Source organism: Lontra canadensis, unplaced genomic scaffold (assembly GCF_010015895.1).
Source record: "Lontra canadensis isolate GAN:19392208 unplaced genomic scaffold, GSC_riverotter_1.0 scaffold11, whole genome shotgun sequence".
NCBI classification, from domain to species: domain Eukaryota; kingdom Metazoa; phylum Chordata; class Mammalia; order Carnivora; family Mustelidae; genus Lontra; species Lontra canadensis.
Genome location: NW_022631005.1, coordinates 23080684 through 23102258, shown reverse-complemented (window position 1 = coordinate 23102258; position 21575 = coordinate 23080684). Strand labels below are relative to the sequence as shown.

Sequence of the window (21575 nt, the reverse complement as noted above, 5' to 3'; positions counted from 1 at the left end):
GACCGGGCGGTATGGCTCTGTGTTTTGTGTGTGTGTGTGTGTGTGTGTGTGTGTGTGTGTGTGTGTTTGTGCGCGCGCTTGCTTTATGGTGTGAATGTTCGCACGAGTCTGTGTGTTGGGGATGGTGGTTATAAACGAGTAAAGCACCCCACTCTCTCTTCCTCCTTTACTCCTCTTACTACTTCGTGGATCAATCCCGAGGCGCAAAGCGCTCGCCCCTGTGCGTGGCAGTCACTGGCTTGGGTACCCCAGGCTCAGGCCAGTGGGGGAGTCTCCCTCACCCAGCTTGCACCTGCACCCCGAAGCTTCAAAGTTGCGGGAAACAGCCACGGGGAGTCGGGGAGCCGAGGTTGAGGCCAGCTCGCTGGAGGCTCTCGCCCGGGGCAGAGGGTTGAGCCGAGGGTCGGGCGGGTGCTTGCACTAGGCGAAGGCGGGGGTGGGGGTGGGGTGGAAAGGGGAGGAGGCGGAAGAGAGACAAGGGAGGGGAGGCGGGAGCAGCTGCCGGGGGTGGCGAGGCGCAAGGTGGCTCCCCGCGGCCCCGCGCCCCGCGGCTCCCGGGACGCACCAGACAGCCAATGGCTGCGCAGAGGTGTACAGCAGATGGCGTCCGACTGCGCCGTTCCTTCCTCCTCCTCCTCCTCCTCCTCCTCCTCGTCCTCCTCCCTTCCTTCAGTGCTGAGGTTGCCAGACGCTGGAATGGGTGGTCTCCCGACACACACCACCATCTTTCTTGCGCTCGGGAAGCTCAGGGCTCGGCGGCTCCCAGAGGCTTCGGCGGTGGCTCCAGCAAGGCGGGTGAGTGCGGCCGCGCTGCGCTCCGAGCGGGGGATGCCTAGTCCCTGGCCGGCGCAGGAGAGGTGGCTGCGGCCCCGGGCGGGGTGCGCGGTAGGCAGACTTTGCTCTTTGCTCCCTGGGAACCCTCTTTCACCCCTTCTCCCGGTCAGACGCGGGAACTTGCAAGCGGAGCTTCTCCAACGCCTCTGGCTCGGGGCTGCGGGAAGGGTGCAGGGTGCGGAGAGCCCGGGGTTGGCCGGGTGGGGGAACCCCACGCCGAGACCTGGGCAGAGACCTCAGACAACCGGACCGAGCCACGGGGTTGGGGCGGCAGAAGCTGTGTTCCCCCATTTCCACTTTGCTTTGGAGGTGACTGAAAAAGGGAACCCGGGGTCCCCATCCTGCGCTGGGAGCCTCGGAGCTCAGGATTGGAGAACGGGGAGTTCTTTGGGCTTTGCAAACAGGTTGACTTAGGGTTCCCTTTCGCTAGTGCTGACTGTGAAATCTGCGCGTGGGCGTTCAGTGCCCCTGGAGGATAGCTGAGAGAGTCAAGAAGTTTTGCAGTTTCCTCTGATTTATCAGTGGAGTGTCAGGAGGCTGCAGCAACAGTTCACACCTCCATTGTCCCCACTGGGGGCGAGGGGCGGGCTGCGGAGAATGGGACTCCTGGGTCTGCCCAGTCATCTCGCAGTTTATCAAGAGTAAACTGGGAGCAGAGGGTGAGAGTGACGGAGAGAAAGGAGAAAGAGGTAATTTCTAAAGCATCACCCATATGTTCCTGTCACCTTTCCTAACACCTCCCGCAGTATTAAAGTTATTTGAATACGCAAATGAACCTGCCCTTTTCCAAGTCCGCATAGTTTGGAGTCTAGAAGTTAGAAAGCTTGGGGTTTGTGTGTTTGGGGGAAGGGGACTTGAAGCTCTCTCAATCTCTTTTTAAATACAAGGGGGGAAAACACTTTATTTCAGGGGAAGAGTGTGTGAGGTACTGGTACTTTTTCTTGGAAATATTCTGAGTATTTCTTAAGAGCTATTACAATTTTATTTGATGCACTGTGGTCCAGGTGGAGTTTGACTTAAGATTATAGTACTTGGGTGTGCTCTGTGGGAGAGGCCAGCGTTATTTGGTTCTCTGTTCATTGCCAGGTGGTCTGCTTTAAGTGCAGCTGTGCTCTTGTAAATGACACCCTTGCTGGTGGAGCCTTGTTGGTGTTTTTCAGGAGTGCACCAGTGGGTGTCTGTCCTCATGGAAATAGTCGGGTGGATGTCAGCTAGGCTGTAGTGTGTGTGTGTGTGTGTGTGTGTGTGTAGTTGTGTACATGTGCATCTGGAATTTTCTTTTGACAGGCAATCTTTGAATGTCAAGATGATACATTTATCTTCCAGGCAGTGTCAGGACAGTCTGGGTTTGTTGGGTAACTGGGAGGCAGTGATCTCCTGGGAAACCTTTTTGCACTCTGGACTATACTACAGCCAGTGGTTAAGGCTTGCTGAAAGCCACTTAGGATTACTAACCAAATCAAGAAGTCCTATCTAATAGTGAGTGAAAAGCTCATGTATTTGTGGGTTGAATGCTATATAAAGTCCCTGTCTTGAGGCTTCATTTTGAAGCCCTGCTGTTTTTAAACCTCAATGCCATTAATACCAGTAGTCTTTTAAAACTTAATGTGGCCAGTTTTCTGCTTTCTGTGGGTAGATGAGCCAACTGGGCAGATTCCCTGGAATTGGCTTTTTATGCCCAGGCATTGTGTTTTCTTTTCTTTTCTTTTTTTTTTTTTTTTTTTAACCTAACTGCTGGGAGTTGAGGACTGGAAAGTCTTCGTGCAAATTTAAGTAAAAAAGAATTATGGAGATGATCCCCCTGATGTGTAACAACACACACAGATATAATTGCAGACTTAAACAGTGTGACGTAGTATTACACGTTTGCACCGACCAGTTCTAGTATCGCTGAACACCTACAAACCATTCAGAGTTCTGAAGGTTTGAGATTAATCCGTGGCAAGTGCTTAGAGATGTAACATCTAGGAAAGGACTGCCTACTGCTGATGGAAGTCCATTTTGAGGGTTCAGAACAAGTGGGCTTACCTTATATCTACCTTAATATTTAAATCAAAACTTGAGAAATGATCTTTACAATGTCTCTTATTCCTCTGCATCCCCCCCATTGTTTTAATCAAAATTTTTGCTTATTAAAGAGTTTGAAGGGCCAAGAAAACAGGAAGAATGTGAGGCAGATGGACAGAATTACTGATCATAATAACAGTACAAACACAGACTCTACTTGTTGAGTACTGATATTAATAAATCAGCAGCTAAATGCACTTTTCTGGTCTCTGCTGAGTGTGACTTCCATGAGAAAGAAAGTAAAGAATTAAAGAAAAATGGTACTTCTATAATGTACCTCATCAGAGAAGCTATTAAGAACCTTGTCTACTTTGCCGTAGCTCTTGTTTTGGAAGGAATGAGACTTTTATTCATATCCGTAAAAGAAAAGTTTGTCCTTAAATAACAGACTGACAAAGCAGCGTGAAAAGGAGCTATGGTAGTACAAGAGGAGTGTCCAAACAAGAAGAATTCCAAAGCGTATCAGCTCATTTTAATTACACTTCACACACTGAAGCTGAAGTCATATGATTTCTTCAAAGAAAAACAGTCTTGCCGAAAACTGCAGTTTCACTGTTCTGCACACCTCTATAAAGATGAGGCATGAAAGTAATAACATTGCTTCAAAAGTTTGAATAGAACGATGAAGAATAGTTGACTGGTCCTATTGAATTAAGAGTCAAATTGACAAATGGTACAATATATTAAGTACACGATCAAGACAAACAGATTAAAGGATTCTAAGTAGTGACAGCCATACCACTTGGAGAAAAGATCAGCACCATCACCAACACAGCATTAGGGATGCTCTACAAGACAAAAGGTAAAGGATGGGTCCTTGACTAACTAGAGGGTATTATAGTATTCGCAACTATTTACCTGAGCTATTTAGATATGCTTTTGGATTGTTGAAGGTGAACTACACATAAATGCTTCATATTTTTAAAAGAAGACACTTTTCCAGTCTATAACTATCAAAGAAGCAGCTGCATTCACTTTGAATACCAGGCAGCATCCTAAATAGAACACGGTCCCTTAATTTAGAGCTGTTAACAAGATTAATATCTAAGTGATAATTAACACGTTAAACCTGTGAAAGTAGAAAGATTTTTAAACTCCTTTTAATTCTAGGAATTTTGGAGATGGTGAGTTTGAGAGGGATCAGTATTTTAGCAGATGTTAAGTCTGGTCTTGCTTCAGTGATAAACATTTTATTCACCCGTTAAAATTTCTCCATTAATTGGGATTATTTTGTTGATGTTTTAAACTAGTATTCTCCTGGGCTGGTTTATTTACAATAGCTAACAGTAGCTATTGATGAATGCAAATCAGAGAGGATTAGGCACAGTTTCCTGTCAGTTTGTATGCAGCTCTTGACTTGGAGGATGAGGATGTAGTCGAGGAAGTAGAGATCACAGTCATTGAATTCCCAGGATGATTCCTTCATTCTAAGCCATCTTGCCTGGAGTGGACCAGTTATTACAAAACATACATACCTAGTTGTGTTCTCAGTTGTAATCCACCCATGATTTATTATTAGCTTTCTATAGCTACTAGATCAAGCAATTCAGTAGTAAGGGAAAAGAGAATATTAGTGTAATCCAATTACTCCCATGTCCTTTGCCAGGCTTCTGAAACCAGCCCTGGAGATGCTGCGGAATATAGTTTCCGTGCTGGCAGGAACTCAGAGTTATTGCACGGTAGAGAGTTCAGTCCAGGTCTTGGTTTGTAATCTGAATAGTTAAGTTATCCAGCATATATAAGAGCTACTGTATTTTAAGAGTGTGCGTATGCTCTGGTGATAAGTAAAAACCTAGACATTTTAAAGGCATCACTATTCATGCTAGTTTTTGGTCATTAGGTACATTTTCAATTAGTGGATTCTAAAAGTACAACTTTTTGACATGATGTGAGAATCTGTAGGATTTTTTGAGCTTTACAAAAGAGACGTTCCCACATCAGGATAGTTTGGATATCGACCTACATGTAAAGATCTGTAAAAATGTGGAACTCTTTCCTGTGAGGAACAAAAGGCTATCATGGTAGAATTTAGGTATTTTGCAGCAAAGGACATGATGTTTCCTTTTGACTTTGCCTCTCTAGACATATTTTAATTACTAGCCTCTTGTAATTAAATATGCTGTAGCTAAAAACAGAATCCTAAGTAACTAATGCACAAATGATCCTTCAGTGTCTTGGCTGGAGAGAAACTCAGCTGTGTTCCACTTGCCTGCATCAGGGCTGGGTGCAGATTGGTACCCTAGTGTTCTGCTAGTGAATAGCTCATTACTTCTGCAAGAATCATAATGTTGAGAAAAGCCCTCAGCTTCCTAGCAGTTAGGCACCATTGCCTTGTTATTAGACTATAGTTCTGTAGTAATATATATTTAAAAATTTTTTTCAGGCGAGTGTTTTAAAAAGCACATATAAATGGAAGTTTTTAATTATATTAAGACTAAGGCTTGCATTAATTTCGCCTTGCAGAGTTTCCTTCTGGGCTCTCCTCTATTGATTTCTGCCCTTTGTGCTTACGTTAGATATATTCAGGGTGATTCAGTCCGTGTGCACTGAAACGGCCTTACTGGTTGTAGAAATATTGAACTACCTCTGTGCCACTTGGTAAATGGATGCTGTTCTGGGCTCCCCGAAGGCCCCCCCACCACCTCAGTCCTACAGAACAGCCCCTGACACCGCTTAGCTCATCTCTTGGTACAGCCACTAAGAGAGTCCCCTTTGGCTCTATGTGACCAGCTCCTGGGCTGTTGTCAGAACTTACTCTGACCGTTGGTGCTTTAGCCCTAGTACTTGGTAAATATTTTTACCAGCCTTTGATATTTTTACTTATAACATGAGGACTTGTAACCATTGGCACTGTCAAGGCAGCTGAAGTTGAACTGTTTAAATGTACATTTAAATCTTTTTTATGTCCAACATTTATACTTGTTAAAAACACTTAAATATTACTATCTGCCTACATTTCTATTGCCCAAGAGCTCAAAGGTACCTAGATCCCTTTTAATTGGGCTGTCAAGGCATATAAAACTACTATACCTTCAATTTAATTTGTTTTCCCCCAAAACATAAACTAAGCTTTCTAAGTCCTCCTGTTGGTACGGGGAAAAACTAGGTTTTCTGACCCAGCTCGTCTGCTACTGTGCATCCTGCTCCACACAGTTGTCTCAGACTACTTAATTAAGATGTGTGTATGTGGGAGTAGCTCAACAGGCTTTTTTTCTTTTGGAGAAAAAGTAATTATTTTTTTCCATCTCCATTTCTGGGCCTCAGAATTAACTCAATTTATTTTGTATTGACTTCCGTTCATTTCTGTGATTCCAAATTGTTAATAAACTTCATCTGACCTGAATCGACCCATTCTAAGGACTGGAATGTCTTCTGGCTGATCATGGAGAGGAATGGAATGTTGTTGCTTTGCAGACTCCTTAAGGAACATTTTTGGGACTTTCTTCTGGATCTCTTTTAGCCGAAATAAAAATAGACACTGCTAGGTGAGTGTGGAAAAACAAAAAAAAAATATGTTTCCGTGTTGAACAGAAAAAATAGTGCTCCTGTATATACATCAGATATACTTAGGCTGGCCATTAACTTCTTACCACCTACCTTCCTCTTAAGGTCTGCCCCCTTTAAGTCACCCACAAGACCCACACCTGCTTAAAAAGACGCCCAAATGCTACCTCCTACACCCCCAACCTCCAGTTATCCAGATTCTACCTATTAGTCAAGGCCCAGTTTTAATTAAACTTCCACTGAGCTTTCTCTGATTATGCCAATTCACAAAGCCTTCTCTCTGTCCGAGCAATTCAGGTGGTAAATTCTAATTTTAATGTTTGATTGAATCAGTTTTCTTATTAGCATCCACTTGCGGAGGTCTGATGGTAAAGGATTTGAATAAGAAAAGGCAGGGCTTTTTTGAGAATTCTGGAAGCTGTTGGAGAGCAGGATGTGATCAGAGAAAGGGGTCTGGGTAGTTAAGGCCCTTTGAGCATCCGTAAGACAAGGCTTGACAATGTACTGGTAGGAACAAGAGGGACTCCTCAGTATTGAATACACGACACACTGCAGACCAGGCTAGGTGCATTAGAATCAGGATGTCTAATCTTCATGATAATGTTGCAACATGGGTTCTATTATTTAGTGTCATTTTTTCATACTAGGAAATGGAGGCTGAGGGACCTTTGGCACCTGCTGTGAGGCTAGTGCAGCTGGTAAACCCCCAGCTAAGATTTGCATCACAGTCTGTTGGACTGCACAGCCTATTCTGCTCCTCATAGACTAGACTGCCCTGGCGCCTGGAGTTCGGGTCAGCAAATGTAGTCTTAACCTCGGCTGGTATTATCTCCCAAATGCAAGAACGCACACATGCTCACTCACGGCCAGAGTCGTCACACACAGCAGAGGTGATGGACAGGAAGAGTATTGCTGAATCAATTCTACCAGGAGGTGGAAGTGTCACTTGGAAATATTGGGCAAGGCTGCGTTTTGATTTGACATAGACCTTGTACGTGAAGATGGTAATCTCTTAGAACTGCGAAGAGCTCGAGACATTCCTATGTAAAAGCGTGGGCTTCCTGAGGAACCATTGGAAGATTCAGAACATCCAGGTGTACTTAGGAAACCCACATCATATCCCTTTTCGTTAATGGCTTACCATCAAGACAGAATTGTTCTGCCAAATATGCCAAATACTGGCTCTTAAAATTAGCACAGAGAGCAGGAAGGGAGGGAAAACCTGTCTTCCCATGTGAGTATGGGTAGATTGGCAGTAGCCTTGGTCACTCACATGATCAGCCTGAGCAGTCTGGTTAGGTGAGGGCCCCTGTCTGTTCTCCTTGCTTCCTGTGCTTCCCAACAGGAAAGCGTCCTTGGATGCAGCAAGGCAACCTCGCTAAGAAGAGGAGGATCATTCTTTAGTTAAGCATGTATAGACAGACCATATTTCTGAAGATCTGTTCCTGAAGAGCATTTTGCTGGGTCAGCATGTCTCTTGAAGCGAACTTCCATGGGAATATATAATATCCCCATTTCCAATACCAAAGTCTCTTACTTTTTATAGAAGCAGAGTATGGAATAGGACCAGTTTCTCCCTTTGCCTCTGGCAGAATCATATAAAGAAGCTCAGAAGATTCAAAGTTGTAAAGAGAGATTTTTACTTATTCCAGTATTGAACTTTTTAATGTTCAGAGATGCTGAGAAATGCCATCGGCTGTCTCAAGGAAATGTGAGTTCTCCATCTTTGAGGGAATTCAAACTGAGGATAAACGATGACACGTGGGGGTATTCTGCAGAGAGGATGTGTGCATTTGATATTAATAGCAGATTTATTCATCATTTACTATATGCCAGATATTATTCTACATGTATTAATTTATAAAATCTTCTAAAAAAGCTTAGAGTGGATTGTGTTCTTCTTTTTCCCATTTTATAGTTGTGGAAATAGTAAATGACTTGCTTCAGGTCAGGATCTGCATTCGGGCAGTCTGAGTTTAGGAGCAGAACTCCTCAACGGAAATTGAACGTAAGCTGCAAATATTCACATGTGCAATCTTAGATTTTCTAGTAACTACATTAGAAAAGGAAAAAGAACCATTGAAGTTAAGTTCAGTAGTATATTTTATTAACCTAATATATCTAGAATATTATCATCTCAACATGGATCGATTATGAAAAAGTTACGTTTTTTCAGTTATAACCACATCTCTGTTCAGACCAGCCAGGTTTCAAGTGCTGAGTGGCCACCTGTGGCGGGGGTGGCCACCATATGGGACATACCAGGAACATTTCTACTCTGCCTCTGTCTGTTGACTGCCAAGTTTCCTTCCAAGGCGTCACCCATCAGTCTTTGTGTGTATGAGGCCATTCATCTGTGTATTAATTTTGCCCTTAAGTACCAGAGTGAATAATCTCTAAAAAAAGCTTCTTAAAACACATCCATGACTTCTTTCAGGAATGTATTTACTTTTAAAAAACCTGTAAAATAGGAAGATTTCTCTGTATCTCATCTGTTACAAAATGAATCCCATATGTCTTTCATTTGTGAAGATGGAGCATATCTAGATTGCTTCCACTTTACAACTATTCATACACATTATGAAATTGCCTCGCCCTTCTCATTTCCAGGCTAAAGAATGCAGTTTCTTTTGTGGTTTATTATTTTTGCTTGTTTTTTATTGGTTTGCTGGGGTGGCTGTGTAGGCTGATGCACAGGAAATGGGCACAGCTGAGAATCTGCTTATCTCAAGTAAGAATGAGAAGGAAAAAAATAACCTTTACCTAAGAGTGAACTTAACCATTTTTTTCCCCGCACTTACACTTCATGTGTATTTCTGTGTTCTCTCGTACTATACCCTTATTATGATTACTGCAGTCAGAAATGACATGCAGCCCACCAAAGTGATATTTCTGACCAAATTGTAGTAATTTTTTGGTAGGTTTGACTCATTTCCTAGCAGGTAGCATTCTTCTCAATGATCTGAAGGGCCTTTCTCAAGTCGAATTTCTGACAGTAACCGACCCTCTGGGCTGCGGCAGGCTTCAATTGAAAAGGCAGAATGTGACATGTCTTTCATTGCACAGAACGCACAAAAACGTCCCGTGTCTCCTTTGTAAGTGCAACCTTTATTCAGCTATACATGATAATGTGAAACATTTTAATAATTCCAAGTCTCTTTGGGGAGGCATATTACATGGGTAGTTTAAGTCTGACTTCAGTTGCTTATTAAAAGAAAGGTATTAAGAACAAGGCTTCTGTTGGAAAGAAAGAAAAATCCTAAACTTCATAGGGAAGAATTTTCTGTGTGGAGACAGACTCTAAGGATATGTCATCTAATATTATGTGCATGAATATTAAATATTTCATTTGGATTATAGAGTTGGTGAAATTAAAACATAATGCTTGTGGACACAGTATATCCCCAATGTGGCACATCTTTCAGATTTTTTTTTTTTTATAACCAAACAGTTTTTGCAGAGCAACACGAACCAATGGAAAGTGCAAGATGCATTTGTTTGTGAGCTCTAGGAATAAATTCGAAGATTATTTATTGAATACCCTCTGAGTCCATGGCACAGGGTAGAAAAGTAAGTCTAGGACCACTAGCCCCAGTTTCTAGGAATTTGCAGCCTAAGTGGGGAGATGTGACATGCATGTCCTCTGCCCTTAGCAGGGCCAAGTTACCTTACTTATGTATGTCTAGCTATCTTACTAAGGATGAGTTCCATAAAAGCAGAGAATGCGTCTTACTCATTTTGGCTCTTTTGCAGCTCGCAGAGAATAACTATGCAGTAGGTATGTGTTGGAGTAAGTGGAAGTGGTACATTGATTTTGTTTATACACATGCATTGAAAAATAGCCATGACACTGTATTTATAATGGGACCACCTATATAAAAATCTCATTTTAAATAATAAAGTTGCATGAAGTGTAGTCCCAATTTCTTTGCTGCTGTGCTCAGTCCTCTGCTGACTCCAGTTGGTGACTTCTGACAGAGCAGCTGTAGTTGAAAAAGATGGTGTTAACCTGAAGGAAATGTGGGCCTCTTTTCCTAGAATCCCAGCATTATGGTAGGGTTAACCCTCCATCATAGACTCCTTCAGTGTAGAAAAGGTAATCATAATTCTATTTTGTGCTAAGAATGAGGAAATCTGACATTTAATCACATTAATTCTTGGAAACATGGATTTGAGAGGTAGGGAGTGGGGTGGGGTAAAAATTATGTTTATATATGCTTGTATAAGGCTTCCAGTGACTATTGAGGAATATAGGGCCATAAAAGACCCCAAACCAACAAAAAAATTGTGAATAAGAAGAACAAATCAGGAGGTATCACATTTCCTGATTTCAAGCTGTACTATAAAGCTATGGCCATCAAAATAATATGGTACTGGCATAAAAACAGACAAATAGAGCAATGAAAGAGTATCGCAGTTCTGGAAATAAACCCAAGCATGTACACTCAACTAATATTTGACAATGGAGCTGAGAATACTCAATGCAGAAGAGACAGTCTCTTCAATAAGTGGTGCTGGGACAGTTGGATTTTCATATGTAAAATATGAAGCTGGACACATATCCACCACTGAGAAATAAATCAATGTGGATTAAGGACTTAAATTTAAGACTCCAAATCATGAAACCCCTAAGGAATAAGGCTCCTTGACATGGGTCTTAGTAATGGTATTTTTGAATATGACATCTAAAGTAGAAGCAAGAAAATAAAAAATGAACACTTGGGACTACATCTAGTAAAAAGCTGCTGCACAGCAAAAGAAACCATCAACAAAGTGAAAAGACAAAGTGAGAAGAATGGGAAGAAATATTTGCATACCATACATCTGATAAGTGGTGATATCTAAAATATATAAAGAACTCATATAATGCACAGGGAGAAAACACCCAAATAAAAAATGGACAAATGACCTGAAAAAGCTTCTCTCCTAAGAAGATGTATGAAAGGTCAACAGGTACATGAAGGATGCTCCACATTACTAGTCATTAGAAAAATGCAAATTAAGACCACAATAAGAAGTATTCCAAACTGCTCAGCCATCGATAAAAATGAAGTCTTGTCATTTGCAATGACATGGCTGAAGCTAGAGGGTGTTATGCTAAGAGAAATAAGTCAGCCAGAGAAAGATGGTTATCATATGATCTCAATGATATGTGGAATTTAAGAAACAAGACAGAGGATCATGGAGGAAGGGAGGGAAAAATAAAACAAGATGAAATCAGGGAGACAAGCCATAAGAGACACTTAAGCATAGGAAAGAAACGAGGGTTGCCGGAGGGAGTGGGATGTGGGGACAGGGGTAGCTGGGTGATGGTGGTTAAGGAGGGCATATAATGTGATGAGCACTGGATGTTATATGACTGATGAATCATTAAACTCTGCCTCTGAAACCAGTAATACATTATATGTTAATTGAATTTAAAAATAAATAAAAAAAAGAAAATGTTAGGATGGCATAAAAGTGTCTGTTAAAGCCATGTTTTAACATGCTATTTAATTGTATAGGATTGTGGAGGCAAATGTAATGTAAGTGTTAAAGTCACAATGTTTAACATTATGTGCCATAATACAACTTTGTAAAAACCTCTATATACTTATAAATATATTTGAAAGAACCATACAATTTTAACAGTGATTGTCTCCAGATGAAATTATGGATGCTTTGCTAAATTCTATAATGAGTGTGTTTACCATATAATCAGAAAAGTAATCACTATCTTTTTAAAGAAAACAAAGTACAGTAGGTCAGAAGATACCATTCAAGTTATAAGATAAACAGGTCCTAGAGATGTAATGTGCCACATGATGATCGCTGAGACTGCTGTGGGATATACAAGAAAGTTGTTAAAAGAGGAGATCCTAATAGCTCGCATCATGCGGACAACCTCTTTTTCCTTTTTTTTCCTCCTCTTTTTATTGTATCTGTATGAGAAGACATTTGCCAGCTGAACCTATTGTGTAATCGTTTCACAATGGATGTAGATAAAACCATCATGTGGTATGTCTTGGACTTATTCAGTGAGGTACATCAATTACTTCCCAAAAAACCCCAGGCCTTCAAATTCATCAGTGAGAAACACTAGTTCTTCAGCTTCTGGATATTGTTTTTAAATCTGAGGTTTGCTCAAGTTGAATTCTACTGTCTTTTTCTTTAGCATCATCAATATCTTCAGACTCTCTATATTTCTAAGAAACTCTTTCATTCTGAAGAATAAAAATCCCCCCCCCCCAAATAATTCAGGATCTTCTTTCAGTGTGGAACTCTTCTTGAAGGAAGTAGATGCTCAAAGAGATGAAGAGAGGATTCGTCCTCCAGCCGCCTGGCTGATGAGGACCTCCAAGGTGCTCTTCTGCTGCAGAGCCCCCAAGTACAGAATATGATGGTCCCAGAGTGACCAGGAGTTATAGGGTAGGGTTAGAGTTGGGAGAGGGGGGACGGTGCAGAGGGATTGGAGACAGGGTTGGGTCTAGGCTCTTTTGAACTTTAGAAGTTTATGCAGATTTTAGTGATCACAACACATACACTGAGGATAAAATGATTTAGATTTCTTCAGATTGAATACCAGACCAACAAGTAACAAAGCTCCAAAGAGGTTTTTTTTTTTTTTTAAAGATTTTATTTATTTGACAGAGATCACAAGTAGGCAGAGAGGCAGGCAGAGAGAAAGGAAGGGAAGCAGGCTCCCCTCTGAGCAGAGAGCCTGATGCGGGGCTCAATCCCAGGACCCTGGGATCATGACCTGAGCCGAAGACAGAGGCTTTAACCCACTCAGCCACCCAGGCACCTGCCCCCCTTTTTTTTAATGAAGAGTTTTGGCATTGTATATAATAATTGCTCAGTCTTTTTTTTTTTTTTTTTGAAAAATCTAGGAAATCATCAGAATTGTTTGGAAATACTATATATGGAATGAATATATGTAATTTACCTTTAATTTGGTTTCATCACATTGTTAATCCAACAAATTTTTCTTGAGTATATACTGCATGCCAGGCTCTTGCAAAACAGTGAATAAAATAGGAAAGGTCCCTGCTCTCGTAGGATTTCTAGTTCAGACCTGTGCAGAATAAATGTGAGAGTTACTAGATGTGTGTGGCTGATGATCACTTAAAATGTGGCTAGTCCAAGTTGAAATGTGCTTAAAGTGTAAAATGCATACTGGATTTCAAACAGTATGGAAAATGAAAGTTAAAGACCTCAATTTTTTGTACGGATTACATGTTGAAATGGCTATTTTGGGGAATATGTTGGCTATATTGGGGAAATAAAATATGTTAAATTAAAGAAAAAAGAACATAGTGCTAAATGATACCAGGACAACCACTTAGCATTTGCGAACAAAAAGGAATCAGCTATAAGTTAGCAAGGCTCTATAACTTATAGAGGTAGAACCCCCTTTGAGTACCCCATAGACTAAGACACGCTGTTAGTTTGGCTCTTTGAGCTGCTTACAGAAAAATTGATCTAAACTGGGCATCAGATCACCAGGAAAACATTTCTTTAGCATTTTACATGCCAGGGCTTTAATATACTTTGGTAGATTAAAAGAGTTCTTCCCGTACTCAAGAATTGTCCATAATTAAGGAACTTTCATGGAGTTCTTGTGGAGGTAGGAGGGGAATTAAAAAAAGGAAGGATGCTTCAAAGATTAAACAAATGCTTCTGTGCAGTTTTATAGACTAGTAGATTCAGCATGGGAAAGAAAAATTGGGATTTCTGTCAACCTATGTCGTTTTTCATATAGTTTTCTCAACAGTATTTCTCATTCTGGGTCATATATGCTCGTCTCTAAGACTGGTTCTTTATATTTTCTTTAAAATCTTATTTTATATAGGATTTTGAAGTCAGTGGCTTAAGAAACCTCTTCAAGATTCACGAAAAACAACAAATACAGCAATATAGTCCCCCCTGCAGCATGGCAGTGTGGGCAGAAGGGCTTATCCCTGGGTTACTGGTCTGCATAGAGCTTGATGGCATTCTCCAGTTCCGTGTTTTGAAAACTTGTGATGCTCACAGTCTAAATAAAGTGAGACCCAAATCCTTATAATCTAAGGTAAACAGTTTTGTCCTGGTGTGTGGCGGTGTGTGGCAGCAAAATGTACACTGGGATAGAATTATCCATTGATGTGGCAACAAGTTTGGCAAGCATAGATATTTGGTAAATGTCTACAAGATAAAAGCATTCGACATAGCAAAGTAGTCAATCAGCCCCAAGAACTGAAAGCTAAGGGCTGCTCAAAATAGTATGAAGTCATTTATGCTGTGAAGGCTTAGGAAGTGAGCGTGGGATAATGGAAGTTTGGTAGGGCATGCATGTGGGCACGCATGCACACACACGCACGTATTACACATGCACACCAAAGAAAACACACACATATTTGATAAGAGAGTGATGGCAAATCCAAGATGAGAAATGACAGGGGAAAGAGGAGGCCAACAATTCCACGGAAGCATTTTCACTTGTTGGAACTAGACATGCGTTCAGAAATATCACTCAGTTGAAGCCAGCCAATGAGTCAGTTTGAAGGGAGAGGGGAATAGCTTTCAGAAAACAAGCATACTGTTGCAGAGGCTGGGCCCATGGCAAAGGTAGGAGAAATCCGTACAACCCCGTCAGATTATGCATGCTCTTGGATCTAGAGATGCAGGAAGAAGAGCAAAAACAAATGGGAGAGAAATGAAGCAGTGAGATGTGGTGACATTTAGTGCTATATATAATGTACCATCGGAAGTTCATATGTAGTATATGCAAACCCAAGTCTTTCCAATTCAGTCTTTCTGAGGTTATGAATGTAGTCTTGATTCGCTTCCCAGTTATCTCCTTATCTCTTGCCTTCCTCATTCGACCTCCTGAAACTAGTAGAATTTGCTCACCCTCTTCACTGTGCCTTTACTCTTCAAATCACCCAGCCTGGATTCTGCCTCCACTGTTCCAGTTGAGTAAGTTCTTGCCAAAGTTATGAATTGCTTCCTAGTTGTCAAATCTAATGGACATTTTCCAGTCTTTCTTTATTGTGATGATTAAAAGAAGAATCTTAGTATATTAGAGAAGCCAAGAATGGACTGGCAAAGTTCCCATGATCCTACCATTTTGATTCTGTTTTAAAGCTGCCAAAATAACTACTGAAGATTTAGACAAGCAAAATGGGTAATTTTGGACTACACATAAACTGGAAAAGATTGAAATGTGTAACATTTTGCCAAAAAGAATGGCTCCAAAATAAAGTTGAAATTGGAATATGAACCTTTGGAAATTGAGCAAGATATGGATAAGTAAGAGGCAATTTAATTAGGATTTATTAGCGGAAAATATAACAGTCCTTCATGGAAGATAGCCCTGTTAACTTGACAGGGGATGAGGGGAAATGTTGCTTGGTATACAGGCATGTCCCTATTTCTAGAAGATTCTGAAGCCTAAAAAAGAAGTTGAAAGGGTCAAAATTTTAAGAAATGTGTAAAGATGAACATGCATTTGGACACAGATGCCCTTATGAGCACCAAACTTACTGATTCAGAGTGTGGAGAGAATGAAGGACGTGCTTGTAGAATATTCCAATTGACAGCATTATTCCTGGAATCATCTTTTAAAGAACAACTCAGTCCCCTACCTAATAATTGCTGGTGGGGGTAGGGTTTCCCCATTAAAGTCTTAGATACCTATTTATAGATTCTCCGTTTATTTGATATTTATTTTTTCCTCATCTTTTTTATTTATTCAGAAACAGTCACTTAAAGAATGCTTGGGAGAGTGGAGAGATTGATGGGAATAAATGTTAGGTTGGTCCTTCTGAAAGGGGAGAGACACACTAATGTTGCCATCGTCACCAGGAGCAGACATTTATTAAACAGCTGCCCTGGTCCTCTAAGTTAGCTGTGAGGTCAGTGAACAATTCTGAGTGCTCAGATGCTCTGCAGGGAAATTTATCTAGAGAAAAAGGATGCATCAGCTCATTTTTAAAAAAGACTTGTGCCATCTAGTCATCCCACAAGTACTCTTTTAAATCCAACAAGTCAAGCAAAACTATGGTTAATGATATGCTCGTGTTTATCAGAGCTGGCATTATGGCATTAAGTAAAATTTATGATACATTAGAGTTTACATTAGAGCTTTATTTTTGTGCTGTGTGTACACTCGAGTACGTTGGATCTCATTGTATAATTTCCACATAATTATTATCCCATTTTGGGGACACTTATGTTAAATAGCTACTAGTGTTTGTTGTAATTTTTATTTCTTTTGTGACATGTTGCTGAGTGTGTGGTGTGTGTATATGTGTGTGTGTGTGTGTTTTCTTTTAAATGCCAAATCCTTGATCAAGAAAACCACCTCTAGTCATAATTTATTACATTTTTCCCGTGGGATATATAATCAAATTTATGACCCAGTTTCTCAGAACACATTAGACCAGAGAGAAAAGTGTCTTTGTTGGCGTGTGGCATTAATATAAATATTGTTATATTGTAGCTTAATTTATGTTCTGGCTTTTCTTTTCATATGAGTTTTGTAATTACTTTAAGGTCCCAAATCTTGTATTATGTTTGGATTCTCTTTTATGCTGAGCACATTACTATGTATACAGTAGGAGCTAATTTAAGCATTTCTTAAGTGAATCATGTTAGAGTCAGGGAAAAATACTTGGAAACTTCATTGAACATAGGTTAATCTTGCTTTGATGATTTAGAGTTCCTTTAGGAACTTGGAGTATTCCCAGAAACACTAAGAAAATCAATTACCATTGAATGGCACTATAAATTCTGTTTATTTAAGTTTTCTTGGGTTTTAAACATATAATAAATGGGATTTTGCTATAAATAGGAATAGCTATGCATGCACACGGATCCATTCAGACTCAGCAATCCTATGGAAGAATGCAAACAGACTGGCTCCTGATGCAAATAGTGCTAATCCTGTGGAGGGACGGATGCCAGACCTTCTGCAGAAGGTGTGTGCTCAGAGTACCTGCACAGAAATTGTGAGAAAGCAAAGTCTGTTCTGAGTCTGGGTGAAATGTAGAGGCCAGAGGTGAAGGAGTGGATTGGTGAGGGCTGCAGACTCTGCTCACCACAGCTGAGAATTTGGGGTGTGTGTGTGTGTGTCCATCCTTTATCTTTCTGCCCCCACCACACCCCAGCTAAACCTGACCTTCTCTTTGCAGGGTGGGAAGATTCTAGTTTGCCCCAAAGCTCACCACTCTCTCATGGTCTGATTTTGACTTGCTTTTCGTTTTCACTATATGTAAGGGACTCTTCTCCAGTTTATTCCTTAGAATAGTAAGAATCACCTACGAAGGTTTCCCATAAGATTCTCTTTCAAATACTTAATATTTGAATAGGCATTTAAGCATATGTTTTGGATTCCTTATCCAAATCTGATCTCTTTGGACTCGGACCAAAAAGGTCCATTTTCTCCATCCATAATTAAAGGAGAAATAATTGGGGGGGTATCTACAGTGAAGATAAACACTGATGCTAGCAGTGCATATAAAGGCTGTGAAGGTCGTGTGTAAAATGCCTCATGAAATGTGTGAGTGTAAAAACCAGTCTTTTACAATTATCATATGATCTCACTGATATGAGGAATTTGAGAAATAAGTCAGAGGATCATAGGGAAGGGAGGGAAAAATGAAACAAGATGAAACCAGAGAGGGAGACAAACCATAAGAGACTTAATCTTAAGAAACAAACTGGGGGTTGCTGGAGGGGGTGGGGGGGTGGGGAGGATGGGGTGGCTGGGGGATGGACGTTGGGGAGGGTATGTGCTATGGGGAGTGCTGTGAATTGTGTGAGACTGATGATTCACAGACCTGTACCCCTGAAACAAATAATACATTATATGTTAATTTTAAAAAGAGGCAGTGTTTTAAAATCACTGTATGAGGGGGAACCTGGGTGGCTCAGTCAGTTAACCGTCTGACTCGCATTGGCTTGGGTCATTATCTCAGGGTTGTGGGAACCAGCCCTGCCTCTGGCTCCCTGCTCAGCAGGAAGTCTGCTTGAGATTCTCTCTCTCCCTCTTTCTTGCCCTCCCCCCACCTTGTGTGTGCATAAGTGCACTCTCTCTCTAAAAAATAAATAAGTCTTTAAAAAAAATAAAATTACTGCGTGATTTCATGTTATGTGATCTTAAATGTGCATTTGTAACAAAATTACTTGAACTTTTACAAGTAGATATTTTCAACTTTATATATATATATATATATATTCTCAAATGTGTGTATGTGTTTGTATGTAACCATTCAATTTGCTCCTAAATTACTTCGCATTTTATGGTTGAGAAAATGGAACCTTTAGGTGCCCAGCTCCTTCTGGCTAGTCTACTACGGTCCATCACCACATCCCACACCTGGTGGGTGCCACAGGCAGTCCCTGCCTACCTCCAGCTCACTGGCCTTCTGCCATATCACACTCCTGTCTCTTTGTTTTCAGTTACCCTGCCCTAGCTTTCCGGGTTCCTTGCACCTATGCTCCATTTCCTCTTTCCCTTCTCTTCTAGTATATGCATTCATAGCGCCATTGGCCATTCATTCAAAGTGTAGTCAGTTCCGTTGAAATGCAAAATGCACACTTAAAAAGATCACCAGGCTGTGCAGAATGGCGCAGTGAAAACCACAGGGCTTATGGGAACATGTAGTTGGAGCACAAAATTTAAAAACTTCCTCAGTGATACATAAAAAAGACCAGAAACTTATATAAAACGGTAGTACACTTTTGCATGTGTGAAACCATTAAGAAATACTTAAAGACATCAATAAGTCTGATATTTTCTCTTGAGAAAGATCTGGTATTTACTTGTGGAAGTGGGCTTTGGAAAGGCTACTGCTTATGAGTTGTGGAGAGGTGGAAGGGAGGCCATCTAAAATCCTTTGGAAAGTTGTACCACCAGATGGGTGTGGCCCAAGGTGAACCGAGGTCCCTGGAAGAGGTTTGTGCTTCTGTTCTCTTTGTGTATTCCTCCCTGGCTCTGTTCAGCTGGGTGCAGATGTGTGCGTGTCCATCTGGAGTTCCCTCACAGATGAAATCGCTGCACAAGCAAACAAAATCATGGTTTGCCCATACTGTTCGCTAATATATCAACTTCACAGTTTCAAAACAGGTATCAGCAGAACTGAGTGTACGCTGTTGTAAACTTAAGTGTATTTGTGTGATTTTCCGTGAATGCCCATGTTCTCCCATCAGACCAGACAGGATAAAGGCAGGGCTCTATTTGTTTTTTGTTGTCTTTGTGGTTCCACCACTTGGCACGTTGTCTGCTTAGTGGTCAGCACAATTGCTGATAAATAAATAAATGAATGTCTCTGCCCAGTTTTCCTTCATTTTCTATTTTCTCAGGACTCTTATTTCTGTTAGATACCCTATGAGTGAAAGGTTTATGGCTGATTATGGGTTTGATGTGCACGTGCGTGCGTGCATGTGTGTGTGTTTACCTAGAGAGCTAACCATTTATGATGATTTCGTCATTAATTATCCACATGGTCTCTGTATTGGGCAGAACTGAGATGGAAAAATAGAACTTATGTCAACTTGTTCGGTGGAGGGAACTTGAGGTGGGTATTTATTCAAAAGATATTTTTCAGAGCTAAAATATAACCAAAGTGTCCCTTGATGGACAATTGGGTAAAGAAATTGATATATGTACATAAATACACAATGTATTTTTATTTATTTATTTAGCCTTTATTCTTAATAATGGAATAGTATTAGTCTTGTTGCAAAGGAGATTCTGTCATTTTCAACAACATGGATGAAACTGGAAGATATTATGTTAAGTGGAAATAATGCAGACACAGAAAGAAAAAAGACTGGGTAATCTCACCTATATATGGAATCTAAAAAAGTCAAATACAGAGAAGCAGAGAGTAGAATGGTGGTTACCAGGGTTGGGGAAGTGGGGGAGATGGGGAGAAGCTGGTCAAAGATACAAAGTTGCTGTTAGGTGGGGTAGATAACTCCAGACATCTCATGTACAGCATGAGGACTAGAGTTAATAATGCTTTATATTGGAAATTTGCTAAGGGAGTAGATTTCAGGTGCTCTCCTCACGCACACAAAAACTGAGGACAAGATACACCAAGTAGCTTGATTATAGTAATCATCCCCTGTGTATATGTATATCAGATCATCGTGTTGTATACCTTAGGTACATGTAATTTTTATTTAAAAAGAAAAACCAAAAGAAAAATCAAGGCAGTTCGGGGGTTGACTACAGCAGGATGCTGCTGCCCACTCTAGGACTGGTGAGACAAATGAAGGAGGTGTTCTTACTGGGGCTGAAGGTCAGAACTACCCAGAGGGACCAGACCGACCTAGCACCACAAAAGAGGAGTCACAGCTATTGATGAAAACACTGCCTGAGCAGAGAGAGAAAGAGAGAGAGACTAAAAAACATCCAGTTTCTCCTGTCCTTGCATCTCAAATCTCCAGGAATGCTTCCCAATTTAAGAACTCTGCTAGAAGCCAGTTGGTGAGGGAGTACAGGAGTGTGGGTTGCCGGAATGAGCTCCATGTCCCACAGGGTAGAGCAGAGGGAAGGAGAGTGCAACGGGGCAAAAGATTGGTGCTGCTCCACTGTTCCATTGCATCCTTTTCAACAAATGAAGGGATCAGTGGTATCCGTGCTGCCTTATGGGTCATTTTGTGACATTCTTCTTCATCAGTTTGTAAGGGAATCACATAACAGTTAGGACTTCGGAGTTTCCTTATGAAAAAACTTAACTGGGTTAATGGGATATTTATCACTACAAGTATGTGTCACATAGACCTGGCTAACCAGAGGGGTGCAGTATATGTCACGATGAAGCTTTTTTCCTAATGAGTTATGATGCAAAATATTTTTTTAAAAATGAAGTCTCTTTCTAGTGTTAGGTCATAGGAGCGTTGCAGTGTTTCTCACCTTTGCCCTCTCTTATTTTCCTTGCACTTTATAGGCAATATTGTCCTCCAGAAGTTATATTTCCACCTAACTATTTCCACCTAACTATTAAAGTATTCTCCAGGGCAAAAGAAAAGTAATCTAAAAGGAACTTTTACAAATAATGATTGTGAGCAGACTATCCTGGAGACTGAGAACGTTCTTTCTATTTGGGTTACCTTTTTATTTGATTCCTTCCTTGTATCATTTAGCCCAACAATGCTATATACTGCAGAAATGGCGAGGCACTGATTGTTATTATTAT

At 40.8% G+C, this 21575-nt stretch overlaps 1 protein-coding gene across 1 annotated transcript in view; it reads left to right on the top strand.

The window, feature by feature from the left end:
* The first annotated feature begins 682 nt into the window (after positions 1-682).
* The window catches only part of THSD7B (thrombospondin type 1 domain containing 7B), an 856222-nt gene continuing 835329 nt past the window's right edge, over positions 683-21575 (top strand). Inside the window, exon 1 of the mRNA XM_032856149.1 lies at positions 683-795. The gene's annotated coding sequence lies outside the window, so the exon portion shown is untranslated. The remainder of the gene's footprint in view (positions 796-21575) is intronic.